The 12,110-nt window shown below is 40.4% G+C and overlaps 1 long non-coding RNA gene across 1 annotated transcript in view; it reads left to right on the top strand.

Moving 5' to 3' along the window:
* The first annotated feature begins 4,017 nt into the window (after window positions 1–4,017).
* Window positions 4,018–12,110, top strand: part of LOC116599640 — a 33,320-nt gene continuing 25,227 nt past the window's right edge. Inside the window, exons 1-2 of the long non-coding RNA XR_004289435.1 lie at window positions 4,018–4,230; window positions 4,769–4,857. This is a non-coding gene — a long non-coding RNA (uncharacterized LOC116599640). The remainder of the gene's footprint in view (window positions 4,231–4,768; window positions 4,858–12,110) is intronic.

The following is a 12,110-nucleotide window of genomic DNA, read 5'->3' as shown; positions in this document are numbered from 1 at the left end:
GGGCTGAAACCCCAAGAACCTGAATAAGGAGCCATTGCAGCCCTGCCTTATGGATGGATGGATGGGCAGGCGGACAGAACCCTGCCCTGGAAGGCTGGGACCCATGTGCCTGGGCTCGGGACTGCCGCATCTGTGGTGGCACGTGGTCTGTCTTCTGGACCTCAACTGTCAAACAAACTCAGATGATCTTAATGCTCCTGAGATGATGGATGGCCAGGGTCTGGGATGCTCAGCAGGGCTTCCCTACCTTATACCCATCGATCAATACCGATACCAACACTGCCTGTTTCCAACTTTTTTCACTCTTCTCTGGGCACCTGACTGCCTGAATTTTCAGCACCCCAGTCCACGGACGACCACACGTTTGTGCACCTGACTAACAATAGGTGAACACCTGGGCCAGCGAGGAAGCGCCATGGCGTTACTGTGAGGGAGAGTGGCGGGAGCGGACTCGGGGCTCTGGCTGTTTCGGGCTCGCAGGCAAGCGGTCCTAATCCTGGGCTGACGGCAAATCTGTAGGCAGGCCTGCACGACCGCAGCCCTGATTAGTAGCCCGCATAAGTGAACCCAGAAAGGGGCCGCTGGCAACGCAGACATCTTCTATAGCGCCGTGGACTCCTGTGGGGCTTGGCAAGGAATCGCTTTGATGTTAATTAATGCCAATTGGAGAGCATTTACAGTGATTTGGAAGATCAAAGAAAATATTTTGAAAGTAATTTTTAGGATCAGACCACATGGCAGTTGAAGCGGGTGGGGGGGGGGGAGAGGAACCATTTCCCCTGGATTCAGTACCAACCCCCCTCGGTGATGACCTCAGGGCCCGGCTGATCATGGAGGTCTCTGCTCAGGGGCACGCAGTCAGCAGGGGAACTGGCTAAAATGTCATCCAGGGTGCAGAGAACCCTGCTTTGGTTCTGCCTGTCACAAAGAGTAAGATGAGGAAGGAAGGCTAGTGCTGAAAAGCACTCAGAACCCCTCAGGTTGCCCCATTTCTTATGTATCGAGGACCACGGCCACAGGGGGCAAAGCAGAGAAGGCTTCATCCCGTTGCCGGGAAGCCAACAATGACAGCTGCAGGCTGTAAGGGACCCAGACTCGTGCCAAAGGCTCTATGCTCTGTCATTCTGTTTTCCAAGTGAACAAGCGGGGGGATGTACTCTGACCAAGGGATGTATTCCAACTCGAGATTAATTTTCATGGAAAGACAAAGGGAGAACTGATCCCCATGGGAAAGGAATGTGGTCCCAGGAACATGCTGCAGGCGGACAGGGAATTGGCTGCAGCGGTTAGGAAGGAGTCCGTTCCAGGTTGCAGGGTTATGTTTGAAGGGCTGGGAGCGCCAGCCACAGCAGGATAATAGGATGAGGGTGACATCGCCTAAAGAAAGCATTCAATAAATATTTATTACTGAATAAATGAATAAATTACTAACAACGGTTCATGTTGGTCAAACAAGCAACAGGAGGGGCAGATAAACAAGCCTGTCCCAGGCTCTAGAAAAAAATGAGTCTTGTTTCCGGGGCTTCTTAATCCAAAGGTGGTCCCTTGGCAGCACCAACGGCCTCACCAAGGAGCTGATTAGAAAATTCAGAACCCAAGTCTTACCCCACTCCCCAGATGACCGTACATACATTCAAGCTCAAGAACTGCTCTAAGGATGTGCCTGGTCACTGTCAATAGAAAGGACAGACAGATGGGGCCCAAGGTTATCGGAAGCTAATCAATCACTGTGTGCAGGCTGTGAGGACAGGTGGTGAAATCACAGGTTTAATGGGGGACAGACACAGAATAGGGACAGAGAGAGAGGATCAGAAGTTGAAATAGATAATAATCATAGATTACGTGAGAGACAAATCAGGTGCAGGAATGAGATAAACAAGAATGGGCCATATTAGGGTATATCCAAATACTAAAAGAAACATTTAAAATGTCCTCTGGTGCCAAGAGGGAAAGAGAACTACCCCCTCTGTTTTGTTTTCTTCTAGTATTCCTTTAGAAGTTGCAAATGCTTTCAGGGACTGCTTCAGATGTATGTAAATCTTTTTAAAAGTGAAAGTAGCCTCTGGTCTGTTCTGGCTCCTAAGAGTGGTGTTCTGGGAGGCTACTGGCATCTCTCTGGAATGTGAGTGTGGGGAGGATGGTGCCAGATTTCCCTGTCCCTGTGTGAGTGTCATTAGCTTAGGCACCTGGCTCCAAGTGGTAACCATCCGCTTGTCATAAAGTTAAAGTTTATTTTCCTTTGGAGAAAGATAATTAACATTGTGTAATGGAATGTATCTGTCCAGCTGTTCTAAAGGGCAAGGTTTCTTTTGGTCCTTGCAATCACTTTAGCAATTGCCTGTGATCTGCATTGCAGTCTGGTTTCACGCTTAATCACCAAGAAAACTGTTTCATTCTTTTCTATATTTTGTAGAGATATTTCTTTCGGGTTAGCAGGAAATTTTTTTTCCAAGGTTCTTTTTAAAAAAAAAATTAACTTTATTTTTTGTGTATTCCAAAATTCATTGTTTATGGACCTCACCCAGTGCTCCATGCAATATATGCCCTCCTTAATACCCACCACCAGCCTCAGGTTCCAGGCAGGAGATTTTTTAAGATTACTTCCCCAATACCAATCAGAAGGGACATGAAGCTTGGGGTGTCTGCCCCCCACAACATGTAGGTAAAATGACTCCCATCATGGCTGTAGGAAAAGGCAGCTGAATCAAATGTGGATTGTCATTTCATTTTTATTTGTGATAGTTGGTGATGTACAGTAGGTCTTTGTTACAAGTCTTAAAAAGAATGAAAACTATGTGACAATGGAGAAACAGAAACTGTTTTAGACAGAAGAATACAATTCTGAGAATGTAAATCTTTTACAATCTTTTCCTGAAACTAGGAAAGAACAGTGGTCCCTGTAGTTCTAAAAGTCACAAATGATGACACCAAGGGAGGACAACCTCATCACTCTGCTTTTCCTACCAGGACATAGCCCATGAGGGCTTAGACTGGTTTGGCCTGGGGTCACGGGTTTTGCACAGCAGTACTGGAGCCGAGAGCAGTGTAGTGGGCTACACAGCTGGTGTATCCTCACTGGAAGATCCCTGGAGGTACTGGTTGGTCCATTTACTCATTCATTCACAACCCCCAACATTTATTAAAGATCCTAGAGCACCAGTTTTAGCACGAGATACTGCAAGCAGAGCTGGATAAGACTCAGGTCTTACTCTTAAGGAGCTCCCAGCTTACTGGAGAAGAGACCCATGAGTGACAATGGCAGAGAATGACAAGTGTCATAACTGGAATCAGCACAAGAAGTGATGAAAATTCAGCAGACAACAGACATTCTGGGGACAGGTCAGTGAAGTCTTCTGGAAGATACAACAGCTGGGCCCTGTCTTGAAGATGAGAGTCTAAACTCTACAGCCTTGGCTCTCATATTTCTTCTTTTCAGCCTGGCTAACTCTTAAGACCCAGATCCCTTCCGTCTCAGCTTATATAACTTCCACCAGGAAGACTTCAGTGACCAGTAAGGCCAGGATAGGTGATGCTTCTTTGTGCCCTCACAGCACCGCCCCCCCCCATCACTGTTACTAGTTTCTTTGCTGTCTACGCTCATTTACCTGTCTGTCAGCCCCATGTCACCCTGGGAGCTCTGGAAGGGCAGGAGCTTTACGATACTCCCCTCTAGATCTCCAGCACCTCACATAGTACCTGACACACAGGTAGTGCTTAATAGAGACCTGGGAAATGGTTGGATGCCGGGTGAAAAGCTGTATGCGAGAGAAGGATGGGGAGGGGAGGGGAGGAGTTCTTGACATTCTCAGTAGAGAGAACAGCATGAGCCTATGGAGGCAAAAATAACTAAGTATTGTGTGTAGGGAATGACAAATATTTTGGAGTTGCTGGACCATACCCTGCAAAGGAGAGAGTGGCAGGAAATAAAATTGAAAAACTAAGGAGAGACCCAGCTTCAGTATTATGGTAAATGAAGTCAAGTGCCCTCCATTGATCTCTGTTTTCCTGTGACGGGGTCTTAAGGATTGCTCACTGAAGCTGACATCTGTCTAATGTGAACATGGTACAGACCATTCTCCCTACCAAGTAATGCAACAGAGATGCAGCATGTACAGCAGCTGAAACTAATATGGTGACCCTAACTGCAGCCCACTGTGAACCTTTGGAGGACACTTCTCTGGAAAGAGTTACCCACACCAGAGAGGATCTACAACAGAGCCCAGGAATCAGGTACAACATAAAATCACAGGTACCTAACTAGTACCTAATCTGTGTCAAGTTCCAGAATGTCTGAAAAGATACTGCTTGGCCACTGGTCATTTTCAGCACCAAGCTTGTTGGTGGGCTGATACCATGGTGTTGGAGGATAAGAGGTCACTGGTGGCTTAATATCTGTACACCATGACCTGACCCAATTTTGAGGCTGCCTGCATCAGAGATAGTCTTGAGAGGAACCAGGGAGATCAGCCAGCTTGGTGCACTGAGATGGGGTGTGGATGAAGGATCAGAGGACCCAAATTCTATTTCTGGCTCTGTTTTAAATGAGTTCCATTTTCACTTACAAGTTACAAGTCATACACCTCTGGTTTTGAGATCGTGGATGCAGATGAGATCTCAGACACAGAACTCTAAAATAGTCAACAATTTTAGTATTTTATTACTCACAAAAATCAATACTGAACCTGATCAGGCAATCCCTATGAGTCCAGCTAAATACAAGGGCAGGAGGGGGTACAAGGAAGTAAAACTTTGTATTTCTGCCCTCAAGGTTCTTTCTACTTTGAAAGTAAAGACAAAATCAACACACACATAATAGAGAACAATTAAGCTTGGACTCCTAAGGCAATCTGAGTTCAGGTAAGAGAAGAATCAATTGAAAGATGGAAGTATCATGAAAGTTCCAACTGAGTGGTAAGAATGATTTTACCCTTTTCTCTTTTCCTCTTTTTTCTTATCAGTTCCAATTCCCACAGTCACACACACACACACACACACACACACACACACACACATATATAATCAATACAACTGTCTATACTGATTAATCAAAAAAAAAAAACTCTACACTAAGAAGAGAACTACCTTAAATTTGACAAAAGTTATTTATGAAAGGCCTACAGCCACTATCAACTTTTTTTGTTTTAGTTCAAGGTAGTTTCTGTTCTCACACTTTGATTGTTCATGATACTGGGAGTTCTAACAATGCAATGCAGCATGAAAAGCTAATAAAAATCACTAAGTTTGGAAAAAAAGAAGTGCAAGTATCCTTATTGCAGGAAACGTGATTGTCTCTACAAAAAGAGCTAAGGAAACTGCAAAGGAAGTAACAGAACTAATGAGTGAATTTAGCAAGGTTGCAGAATAGAAGGTCAGTGTGCAAAAACTGTGGTTTTATAGACTAGCAGCAATCTTTTAGGAAATGAAATAAAAATATTCATAGTAGCTTAAAAGAGGAACTTATGTAAAATACTTGGCTATAAATCTAACAAAATGTTTGATACATATCCATTCACTGAAAAGTACTAAACATTGCAAAGAGAAATTAAGTAGACCTAGATAAAAATAAGATACACCATGTTCAAGGATTGGGAGATACCACAGAAAATTATCTTCTAATTATTTAAAGTTCTAGAATAGGTACAATTAATTTAGAGTTGAAAATGTTCAGAACACTCTGAAAAGGTAGGAGTGTTTGGGAAATGACATGAAGAAATTTTTTGAAGTTATGGAAGTATTCTATGTACTATTATGAACAGAAGTGTGAATCATATGTATGCATTTGTCAAAACTCATGAAATTTTTTTTTAAAATTTTTTATTTTTTATAAACATATATTTTTATCCCCAGGGGTACAGGTCTGTGAATCACCAGGTTTACACACTTCACAGCACTCACCAAAGCACTCATGAAATTTTATATCTAAGATTTTTGTTCACTGAACATAAATTTTATCCGAGTAAATAATGTAAATCATATTGAACTGCAGTTACTAGGTTTGTGTGGGGCTGTGGTATGGGATACCAATGCTGAAATGACTTTTTGTGTTTTCCAAGTTTTAGCCAATGAGTAATTGTGTTGAGAAAATGGAAGCCAGGTTTCTCGCTATTATGTACTGAGAGTATTCTTGTGTGTGTGTTTAAATATATGTATATTCCCTAGATATTTTATTAAGATGGTCTAAAGGCATGGCCTATCAATGAGTATAACATCATTACTCACAGTACAGTACATCATTACTCATCAGCCCAGATCTTGATTTCTAAATATCATTTTCTATTAAAAGGAACCAAGATTCTTTAGGGAAATGGACAGACCCAGGACTAAGGCAGGGAAATTATGAATTGACCTTGAAACATGCTATTTTGTCAGAAAATATGGAATTATTCAAAGAATGATGAGAACATTATAAAGGGACACCAGATACAAGTTATAGCAACTTCATTGGCCAAATCTATGGCAATTTAGGTCCCAAAATAAATAATCATAATATTAAAAATGTATTTTTAACCATTGAATGAAATACAAATCCATGAGTTATACCAGTATAAAACATGAATAAATAAATGGGAAAAAAGGAAAAAAATTTCTGTTAGCAGAATTTCAACAAAGAGAGACATAAAAGTAGAAGGTTAGTGTTTGATGGGTAATAAGATATTACAGGGTCTCAAGTTATTTCCTCACAAAATACCCATTAGCAATTGAAAATGGCACATTTATACTGGATAAACCTGGTACGCGTTGCCTAAATCAAGTGATAACGTTAACATCACTAACATCAGGACCAACTGTCATTATGCAAATCCTGTGGGGGATATAATGTCACTCTTCTGCTATCTTGACAAAAATGCCTAACTTAAATGTAACCATGAAAACATATGATAAATCCAAATTGAGAGTATTCTACCAAATAATAGTTCACTCTCTTGAGAACTCTCAAGGTCAAGAAAGGTGAAAAAGGACTGAGAAATGATTCCAGAGTAAAGATGATTACCCAAGAGATGTGACACATAAATGAAATGGGTGATTCTGGGTTGGATCCTGGACTAGGGCGACCAAGGCTGACATACTACTATTGGGGCAATTGATAAGATCTAAAAATGGATTAGAAAGCATATTATGGCAATATTAAATCTCTCAGTTTTGGGTAACTGTATCTGATGACATAAAAGAGTGTCTTTGTGCTTAGGGAACACACACTGATCTTGTCCTTAGGAAATAGGCACATTGAGAAATCAATGAGGAAAGTGTGTCCAACCTTTTGTCAGATGGTTCGTCCATACATAAGATGATAAATCAAATGAACAAAATGTCAACAAATATTGAACCTGGGTTAAATGTATCCAAGATTTCCTTGTAGTATTCTTGCCATTTTCTTTAAGTTTGAAAGCATTCAAAAATAAAATCACCGAAAATGTGGCAGGATGTCTAAAACAAAAGTCAGGATAATGATGAGGTCTTGAGGGAAAAGGAAAGTAGGGAGATGCTCAGGGCCAAGGGTATAGAGGGCCACAGGGACATTTTTCACATGTTCAGAATATTCTGTTTCTGAATCAGAGTACTGGGTAATCGTTGTATATTGTATTATTTTTGAAACTGCTAGTGTATGCTTTATACCTGTTTCTATAAGTAGGATTCCTTAAATAATAGAAAATGTGACACCAAGAGTATAAAGAACCATCCAAAATATGACTACTTATTTATGTTAAAGTCAGGGTTGAAAGCTAAGTCTTTGGATTCCCATCAAGTCCATTTCTCCACCAGTGACAACGTTGTGAACCATAATGAGGTTGATATGCTTTTGGCCAGAGAATTCCTAACTCCTGACCTCAATCAGCCATCCCTGCCTACAGGGTCCTAAAGGGAAATGTATGCATAGAAAAAAATGTCCTATTGACTGACGAAGCAAATCTTCAGGGCTGACCGAGTCCTTGATCCCTAAACCCAGTGCAATCCCTGGTGAGTAAACTGGACCAGGAAGAGAAGTTCTCTTTTTCAGGCTGCAGATGGCCAGACTCTAGAACATAGCAAGGTGAATGGCCCTTTACACCCCATTCTCCCTACGTCCAAGTCCTGAATTGTGTGTGACCCTGATAGCGACAGTAGTTTTAAATACAGCAGGCCAGCCCCCAAGCAGAGCGAGAAGTCTGTGTATGCTTGTTCATATCCTGCTACAATCCATTTCTTTGTAAAAGCTGCCCAATCAGAATCCTTGCCCTCAATCAAGAAAAAATGATACTTTTGGCAATCCAACCATCTCTGGAAATCAAATGTATGAAAACATTTAATAAAAGAAAGGGAAACCTGAAAAAAAAAAGATACTTTTGAGAATGGGGTTGAAAGTGAGTTGTGAACTCGTTCTGGTCAATCGATACCACTGCCTGTTCCTATTTATAGGCAATCTTTAGGCCAACGAGGTCACAAAGGCAGGTAGGTAATGAAGACCCACCTGTACAGCATTTCTTTACCTGCTTTCTTCTTATGTGACTATAGAAAGATATAAAAAATGCCTTTAAATTTTCCTATAGAGAGGAAATCTGTAGATCATAATGAAGGTAAGAATATGCTTATAACCATATGCTTTTTTTCACCAAAGAAAATGTGCCCAAATACAAAATGTTCCATTGTTCAGCTTCAGGCTCCATGTGGTGGTGGTGAGTTGAAATGTCCATGGTGGGTTCTTTTGGGTTTTTCTTCCCCTCATATTGTATGTTTATATTGTTCAGCCTAGGTTTTTATCTACCATCTCTTCCCTCACCTCCTTCCTAGCCCCCAACCTTGTTCTTTTGTATGAAGGTGCGGCCTGAAAACACATTCCAAACAATGTCATATTCCATATACTTAGAGACAAAGGAAATGGTTGCCTAGCAACAAGGCCCTGTTAGAAATTTTGAGCACTCTTTTACTTTCCATTTTAGGGCAATGCTCAGGAAGCTGTTTGCAAAGAGATCCAAGACTAGGATCTCTTTGTTTAAGAACTCAGTCTAAGATGGAGGGAGAGGAGGAGAAGAGATGGGGGAGGAGGTGGAGGAAAGCATTAAGGTCTTTCCATTACAGTCTAAGTGGTATTCTCAGTGGCAATGGGAATGGACAGTCTGGTCCCTAGGTGGGATGGAGCACTTCCCTTTTCCTTCCCCTTCTGGTTCCCCCAGTGCTTCCCACACTTAACCGGGATTCTAGTCGATTAGCTGAGCTGATATGGAAAAGCTCTAACGGATGCCAACCCTAGCTCTGTCAGCCATCCAAGCTCTCTTGTCATGAGGGTTTTAGGCACAGCTTGAAAGAGGCAGCAACTTAAGGTTCATTCTGGCTGTTATTAGTCTTCCTTAAAATATCTGCCAGTTCTCTATAGGATGAATACTGTTGCATTTTAATTGATTTTCTATTGGGGACATTTTCCAACATTATTAAATATTTCATGATGATAGGGTTGTTCAGAAACATATGCTGTAGGAATCACGTGACTCACCTATCCAGTCAATTGTACACTTAGCATATTCAGAACAATTTGCTTCCATTGTTGCTGTTTTCAGGAATTTACTATTCTGAAACTTGTTATGTCTCAGAAAATCAGTGGCTAAGAGAATTTAGAAATACCTTAAATTTTTAAAAATTGGACATTTTAATATATTCTTGATATTTATAAGCTGATTGCTTCCAGAAAACTTATACTAATTTATCAGCAAATATTTTCTGATTTGACAGGCACTAACATGTTGATAGTTTTTTTTCGCTATTAGTTGGTTACTAGTTAGATTAAATGCATTTTGTTTAAAAGCCATTTCTAAGCCTGCCTGAAGTTTCAGATCATGTGATTGCCTGTTATTTCCTGTTTGAGTGTTGTCTTTCTTATTTCATGAAAACTTTTTATATTCCCCACACATGCACACTTGCCCACACATGAGTAAGTGTTCTTTATACAATGATGACTGACGTAGGGAGGGTGGGGTAAGAAGAAGGGACTAAAGTAAAAGACATATATTTATGGTCTTACCTCTTGAAAATATTTCTCCTAATTTGTTATTTGCCTTTTACTTAATGGGAGGTTTAAGTTTTTTTTACTTTATGGGTTTTTTAATGATTTTTACTTTAGATCTATAGTTTATAGCATCCCAGAGAGCACAGTAATGAACACAGGTTCTAATATTTGCATCCCTGGGTTTGAATCCTGACTCTGCCACCTCCATGCTGTGTTATCTTGGTCAAAATACTTCAACAGCTCTCTGCCTTACCCTTCTCCTCTATAAAATGGGCATATTAATTGCACCCAGCTCATGGTGGGTGATGAATTTTCACCAAACAATATGTAAATAAAACACAGAGAATGAAGTCTAGAACATACTAAGCATTTAATAAGTTAGTCAAAATCATGTAAAAAATATCCTTTGTGATTTCTCCTATAGCTCAGAAAGTGTACATCCATAGAAAAGTGATAAAGAATTCATTTATATTCTGTTTTATTTTCATTATTAATTTACTCATTTTTTATGTTTAGCTCACGAGAATTTATTTTGGTATATGGGAAGAGGTAAGGTAACTTGATTTTCCCCCAAAATGTTCAATGTTGCCTTTTGTCAATTAATCGACCTTTCTCACTGGTTTGTATGATTTCTTTATCACTTACCAAGTTTTAATATACACTTGGGTCTGTTTTTGATTATTTGTTATAATCTATTGCTCTCTCCTTTGATTTCTATTGTAGTGCCATGTTGAAAAAAATCAATGGAAGTTTTATTATTTACTAGGTCAGTTCTGTTTGAATTGTTTTCAAAACTCTTTTAGCTATTTTAGGCTGTAAGTAGTCCAGGTGATTATCTGAATCATTATAATAAGTAAAAATATTCCTGGGATTTTGAACAGGATTACAATGATCTATAAATTGATTAAGGGGGAACTGACACTTTTGAGCTATTTAGTTTCTTCATTTACAAAATGTTTTGGATCTCTCAATAGATTTTTTTAGCATTTTCACAAAGCTTTCCATACATTTCTTAATATTTTTAGCAGTTAACTTCCCCCCCCCAATTGTAGAAAGGACTTTATCCCCTGGTATAACGAGATGTAGAAAAAGACAAGTTATAGTCCTAGTTCTCAACTCAACCTCACTTTTTAAATTCACATTATCTCTGTGTGTTCTTTTCCTAAGATTGTTTGAATTCTGAAATGGGGACTACACCTCTAAAGTTATTATTATTTTTTTAAAGATTTTATTTATTTGACAGAGAGAGATCACAAGTAGGCAGAGGCAGGCAGAGAGAGAGGAAGTGAAGCAGGCTCCCCACCAAGGAGAGAGCCGGATGCGGGACTCGATCCCAGGACTCTGGGATCATCACCTGAGCTGAAAGCAGAGGCTTTAAACCACTGAGCCACCCAGGCGCCCCAAAAGTTATTTTTTTTTTAAAGTAAACAAATTTTTATTGCATCCCAGCGGCATGTAGTGCTTACCTGCAAGACAGAAGTAGTTCCTGGTACAGAGTGGACATAGAGAATTGATTTAATCCCAGTTATGATAAAAATGAGGGAGAATGGCTGGGGCCCAAGATGAGGGTCTCGCCTGGGGCCACAGCAAGCAATCTATAGGAGATGCAATTTGAGCTGAGCTCTGACAGATGTAGGAATTAACCAGGCAACCCATGGGAACACCTGACAGAGGGGTGAGCCCGAATGTAAGATGTTCAAGGAAATCAAGATAAGATCTCTGTGACTGTGAAGCAGAAATGGGGAGTGAGGTGGGACGTGACATTAGGTAAGTCAGAAGAAGCGTTTTCACCTTAAGAGGAAAACAAAAGTCACTTTGAAAAAAAATAAAAACAGACCAACTATTCAAGTATCTACTATTACTATCTATCTCTATCTCTGTATCTATATCCCGCCTCCCCCTTGGAAACCAGGATTGTTCCCATGGATATACTATCATAGTCCTTGAGAAGATAGCATTGTAACAGTTAATGTGTTTTAGAAAGAACATTTCCTCATAGAAGAAGTTAAGTCTAGCTTCTTCTTTAGATTTCTTGACAGAGTTTGTAGCCCTAGTCAAAGACTAACCAGGGCAGTCTGCCGTAGGATGCTAAACCCCGGAAAGCCGACAGTTCTCCTTAGTGTTGTCTTGAGCA

This window comes from Mustela erminea, chromosome 9 (assembly GCF_009829155.1).
Source record: "Mustela erminea isolate mMusErm1 chromosome 9, mMusErm1.Pri, whole genome shotgun sequence".
NCBI classification, from domain to species: domain Eukaryota; kingdom Metazoa; phylum Chordata; class Mammalia; order Carnivora; family Mustelidae; genus Mustela; species Mustela erminea.
Note: the sequence above shows the minus strand (reverse complement) of the source record. Positions and strands in the feature narration are given on the sequence as shown.